Raw genomic sequence first — 6,983 nt, forward strand, 5'->3', positions numbered from 1 at the left:
CGGCGGCCATCTTACCACAGTGAAGCTGTGCATTAAGGTGAGTGATCAGCACGCACACAAATCCTCTTATCTCGCTGAAATCTTGACGGATTTACAAACGGTTTGGTTTCTTACAAACGTTATTAACGTGGCTATAATTCTTTCATATGGAAGTCCATTGTTATAATTATTCATATGTATGCAGTGTCATAACTACATCTCTGACGTTTATAACAAACCAAACCGTTTGAAAATCGGTAGAAAATTGAGCAAGTTATGGTTATTTAAAAGTACATGCACCATGTTACGTGTGAGCGAGCACCCTGTGGTAAGATGGCCGCCGTGTGTGGACGTCGACCTCCATTGGCCAGCACTGCGCACGAGACATCTATAGCCTTTATATGATATCTATGCTCGCTACTGGTTATTTCTGAGATTCTGGATGAGTGAGATTTGCCTGTTTTGTTACTGCCAGAGTATCTGAAGCTGCTTCTTCTTCTTCTTCTTGGTTTTTAACGGCGGCTGGCAATCAGTGTATCAGGTGCATTACCGCCACCTTCTGCTGTGGAGTGTGCTCTGCTCACACCCAAAAAGGGGCAAATTTGACAAGCTATAATAAATGATCTGAGGGTATTTTGAGCTGAAATTTCACAGACACATTCTGGGGACACACTAGATTTATATTACATCTTTTGAAAAGGGGCATAATATGTCACATTTAAAGGGCGTGCATGACAATTGCTGCAATGAAATTTAGATTAATTTCACAAACTGTTCACTTTCAAAACAAAAACTGCTTCCCACACTTATCAGCCAAGCAGAAAACGTATCGATCATGTAAAAAGGGCAAATATTGGCTGATATATTGGTTGACCACTAACAACAACAACATTGCCCAAAATATATATGTTATGTAGCGACAACTGACATCAACCTTAAACTATAAACACTGAAAGAGAATCTTAAACACAATCACAGTCAATCAGATGCTGAATATATGATGTTGAATATGGAGTTACGCTGGACAGATTTTGGATATAAAGTGTTACAGGTATTTTGATTTGTTTTAAATAATTACTAAACAGGTCAGTGATGTAATTTTGTAATAAAGTTCAGAACAAATTATATTTGAAAGTTTGATATGATATGATATGATATGATATGATATGATATGATATGATATGATTGAAAGATTGATTTGACTGAAATATTACTGAACTATTGGCCGATTAATCCGTTATCGGCTAGATTTTACAGTTTGGTTATCATAACCAGCAAAATCCAATATCAACAGAAATAGAAGCCAAACATCTGACAAAACATCTTACATGACGTCACAGAAACCCACAATGAAATAACTTTCTAAAAATAGAAATTATTTGAGCCATAGTGATAAATGTCCTAAAATGTCCTAAATGTCCTACACTTAAACTCTGCTTGGTGACACGCAAGGATTGATCGTTTTCTGGCTTCTTTTGGTGGAGTAAAAATAAAACAAAAATCATTATAAAGACGTTTAGGCGATACTGAGATTAATCTGCGATGAAAATTTAAAACTGCATGTAAGAAGTAAAGAGTTATCTTACTACAATTAAAGGACAAGTTCGGTATTTTACACTTAAAGCCCTGTTTACAGATCGTTTCTGATGAAATAGAACGGTTAAGATTAAAATTTTGACACATGCTGCTGTCCCGAAAATTTTAGGTTTATTTCGCTTTGCTTGCAATTGGCAAAGGTGCATTATCGCCACCAACTGGGCTGGAGTGTCTATTATTCAAGCTCTCAATGGAAGAATCTACGGGTGTGAGACGTTTGGAAAAATAGGTCCACAGTTTTACAACGAATGGTAAAACACCTGTTGGAAAGCATCTTTTTTAGCGATTTTTGTGTGAGCATATCAGTGAACACCCCTGACCACTCGGTGAGTTTCATCTCTTTGTAAACAAAAGTTTAATGCGTTTTATGAAGGATTGTTCGAGTGCACCTATGCAGCCATTCTGTAGGTGGGGGGGGGGGGGGAATAAACAGCGAAATAAACCTAAAATTCTCGGGACAGCAGCATGTGTCAAAATTTTAATCTCAACCGTTCTATTTCATCAGAAACGATCTGTAAACAGGGCTTTAAGTGTAAAATACCGAACTTGTCCTTTAAGTCCTTACTCTGATCATTGGAAATAATAATTGCATTATTGGTGCACATGTGAATATAGTCACTCTACAGATTAACTAAATGAGTGCATTATTAAACTCAGATTTCCCAGATATTACCCATGAGTATGTCTGATCTGCTCAGATGTGTCGTTGAGCTGTTCGGCGTCCACTGAAGGTCACAGCAGTGACACTGAAGAGCTGAAACACAAAGCTCAAACACGCACAGGCCCGCACTGGACACCAGCGCTGTGTTTCTCGCTGATTCGCTGCTTTTGTCACACGGCCCTTTTATATCACAAGCTAAAGACTCTTTGAAGACTTTCATAAATCCAGCGGCTCTGTTTATTTAGCTGCTGCGTGTGTCCGTGTCTTTTCAAACTCAAGACTGTGGAAAGCCAAGCAGCTTGTGTTTGTACATCCGTGAGAAGAGCCGAAACCTGAACAAGGGATGAAAAGCACAGAATCTACAGCGTTTCACACCGTTTATGTCAATTCTAGTCCAACGTCTGAACAGGCAAATGTAAACACCGTCCACAAAAGCCGCATTTCCTCCACATCACAGAGAAAGCATTAGCAAACACCCTTTCAAAGACTGCATGTCTTCATTCTCTTATTATATTACCGTAAAGCTTTTCCATTTGTCTTACTGTGGCTTTATAGATATAATAGACTATAGGTATGATTTACAGCAGAACGGCTGCATTCAGTATAATACACTAATATAAACCATTATTCAGAAATCTTTCTTGACAGAAGCCAAGATAAAACTACATAAAATTGAATTATACATGTAAAATAAATATTTCCAAAATGATAATTGGACAGCACTTACTGAGTTAAACGTACAAAGTAATGATTGAGGTCATGTGACAGTGGCATATGTAAACATTTATTCACTAACTATTTAAAACAAAAACAATAATAGTAGTTGTTGACCAATGACTGATGGTGATAAGAGTAATTATTATTAAAATAATTTATTATGTTCATGTTAAATGATAAATGATTATTCGGCTGCATAGATTAGGTCAGCCGGAACCGGGAACACTTCCTATAACACCCGATGGACTCGTCACATCATAAGAAGAATGACAGAAAGAATCACTATATTGAACCTTCTGAATCTCCTCAGTGTTTTAGAGCGAGACGTTTTAAGACTTCCTGTGACATGCGAGTTTTCTGGATTACATCATAAAGAGACGCTTCAGTAACAGTGATATCTGCCCATCAACACACATCACAGTCATCATGAACGGGGAACCCTGGGTAACAGCCTGAAGAGGTTCATTATAATCAGTGATTGGTCAGCGCTGGAGGAGTGATTTCTGTCGAATCAGAGGTCACCGGTTCAGTTCGACTCCCTCTGATTCCCACAGTTAAGCCCTGATCAGCTTCACTGACTAGTCCCTCGAGCTCCTGCTAGACTGGGTTTGTAGTTCTGCACTTTAGCTCTGACTTCAGATCAGTCTGAATGCTCTAGGTATAGATTTAGGACCCGTATTAAGCTCTTCATGCGGTTTCCTCCACAGTGACCAATTCTCTCTCATATGCTGTCCTTATCAAATGAAACCCCACAGGACTCTGAAATGTCAGGGTCAAAGGTCAAAGCAATGGGAAATGTATAGCACGAGTGTTTGCTAACTCGGCAGTATTAAAATCAGATGTTACCAGAAATGCTGACAAAACCCCTAAAAAAGGCCAGACACATTTTTGGCAGAATGCAAGTTTGGTAAAACATAGCTAAAGCCAAACAAGTTAAGCTTTTATCTTTTTTATAGCTATGATGAGATAACATAGGAACTGCATGAAAAGTGGTGAAAAGTCAACACTGCATAAAAAACCTTAGCAATGACATAGCAACACCCTGGCAACCCTAACAAACAAACAAACATATACAATTCCTTAGCCACACCCTGATAACCACCCAGAATACTCTAGAAGCTGCATAGCAATGTGTAGAAAGATAATAAAATAAAATAAACACCTAGGGAACTGCACAGCAACACCCTGGCAACCACCCAGACTAATCTAAAAACAGTATAGAATCATTGTAAAAAGTAAAAGCCACATGATAAAACACCCTGGCAAGAGGCAACCACCCAGAATACCCTAGATACTGCATAGTAACATGGTAAAAAGTAAAATCCACATCAGACACCTTAGCAACTGCATAACAATGCCCTGGCAACAAAACAGAACACTCTAGAAACTGCATAGCAGCGTGGTGGAAAAACAACAACATACAAACATAAAACAAAACTACTCAAAGCAAACAACATAAACACAATACAAACTACACAGTATGGTAAACACAGTAAAAAAAACACATGATGGTGAATTTTGCAAACACCATTTGTTTTCAGAAAATATAAAAATTATTAAAGCAAAATATTAAAAAAACATTTATTTTAGTAAAAACTGCACAGCAAAATTAATAAAATAAAACACATGAAGTACATTAGCAACAGCTTAGTAACCACCCAGAACACTCTAGGAACTGCATAGCAACGAGGTAGAAAGTAAAAAAACACAAAAGCAACTCAATGTTGTATTAACCTGGCAACCACTCAGAAACGGAGTAGCAACATTCTAAAAAGTAAAAAACAACAACATAAAACACTCAGAGTACCTTGTCAACTGCATAGCAACACCCTGGAAACCACCAACAACACCCTACAATCATGATGTTGAATTATGCATTTGCAAACTCAACTCACAAATTCAGAAAATGTACAGTATTTTAAAGCTCACTGCTGCCCTCTATATGCTGTTGGGGAAACTACAGTGTGTGGGTTGCTGAAGCATTGACAGTGCCTGATAAGTTTTAAAATAATTTTAGTCTGTATTATTAAAACACTAATAATATAATTAAATAAGAGCACATTCACAGTGGTTCTCTAGTGACTGCTGTTCTTCTTTACTGTAAGCTCTTTTCAAACTCTCTTAAAGCATCAACAACTCTAATGAAATCCATCCCAGGTGTTCATCTTCACTTTTTCAGAAAGGAAATGACATCACACATGCACCTGGAGCCCCGTCTCAGTCCAACTTCCCATCAGTTTCTTTCACACTACTAACATATAATCCACTTACTTTTCTGCACAGATGCAGCCGTGTAATTATTTGTTTAAAGATATAAACGAGCCGAAAGCCCCTCTGGTGGTGTATACATTAAAACTATGACAGATGTGTATAAAACATCCTCTAATGCGCTAAAGCCAGCTGTCCCGAGTCAAAGGGCCACTGCGGAAGTCTTTGTGTTGAAGCAAACAGTCCAGCTTGTGTACGGCTGGATCATGAACGTAGTTATGTGTGACTTAAAACAGGTCAGGATTCAGAGCGCATCCTGTTTTCTGAATGGGTTTCTCAATGAAGCAGGAGGATTTCTGGCATCCAGTCTGAAGACTACAGATGGAACGAGAGAACATCCTCCATGAATAACCCTGTGCATCTGAGAGAGAAGAAAAACACTCTCGCCTTCATGGTCCAGCTCATTCACTCAAGCTGCTTTAAAATTATAAACATTTTCAGCACAACAACCATTCGACAACATCTTCACTCTAAAAATGAAAAGTTCTTCAGGGGTTCTGAAGCCTGGCAACCACCCATGATAATCTAAAAACTACACAGCAATACACTTGTAGCCAGAATAATCTATAAACTGCATTGCAACATTGTAAAAAAACAACAACACATAAAATACCTTAGCAACACCCTGGCAACCACACAGAATAATAAAAAAAGCTGCATAGAAACATTGTAAAAAGTAAAAAACACAAAATATCTTAGCAACACCAAAAAATAATCAAAAACTGCATTGCAAAATTGTTAAAAGTAAAAAATAAAAATAAATAAAATAAAAAAAATCTATAAACTGCATAGTAACGTAGTAAAAAGTAACAACATAGCAACCACCAAGAATAATCAACAAACTGTTAGCGTGGTAAACACCACTCATTTAAAAGTAAAGGTTCTTCAATGGTTCTGCAGCCTGACAGTATAGTAAATAACCATGATCTTTTCAAGCAAAATACTAAATAACTCTCTTATATGTTGATCATACAATTTATAATCATTAAATCCTAATTATAATTGAAGGGGAAATGGAAAAAGTATTTTTTTTTTTTCTGATTAAGACCGCACTGTGTGTGAACCAGTGATTGCACATTTCTGCACAACAGTTTTCTCAAAGATTTAAACCAGGACAAAACTCAATTCTATTACGCCACCTAGTGGTCAAACACATACAGTGCAACAGCCTCCTGTTTAACTATAATCTTTTAAATCTATTCATTTTATTTTAGACACAAATGTGAAAGAACGAAAAAACGGAAATGTTGTTGTAGTAGTAGTAGTAAAAATAACAACAACAAACATATGAGTGTGTGTGTGTGTGTGTGTGTGTGTGTGTGTGTGTGTGTGTGTGTGTGTGTGTGTGTGTGTGTGTGTGTCATCATTGTATACATTAATATCAGTACAATGGCTCATAGTGGACTGTGATTGGTCCATCCTGACCAGCGCAAAGAAAAGCAACATGTTTCAAGTTACAGGCCCACACACACACAGACACATGGGCCTGACTATAATTCTGCACACATGGCAGTGGGTATATTTCATAATAATCATAATTCAATATTACTGTACTATATCACTTGTCCTTGATGTTTTTTATTGGTCTCGATATTGATCATATGATAGAGTTTCAGTGACACTCCTATCGTCTGGTCTCTGTGTGAGCGTGCGGTTTTGAGTTTAATCCCCATAATGAATTTAACACAATAATGATGTGCATCGATAAATCATTTAGAATAAACACTGCAATATTCCATAAAAAACAAGAATTGTCCATTTT

Source organism: Scardinius erythrophthalmus (genome assembly GCF_964197995.2).
Source record: "Scardinius erythrophthalmus genome assembly, chromosome: 24".
In the NCBI taxonomy this organism is placed as follows: Eukaryota; Metazoa; Chordata; class Actinopteri; order Cypriniformes; family Leuciscidae; genus Scardinius; species Scardinius erythrophthalmus.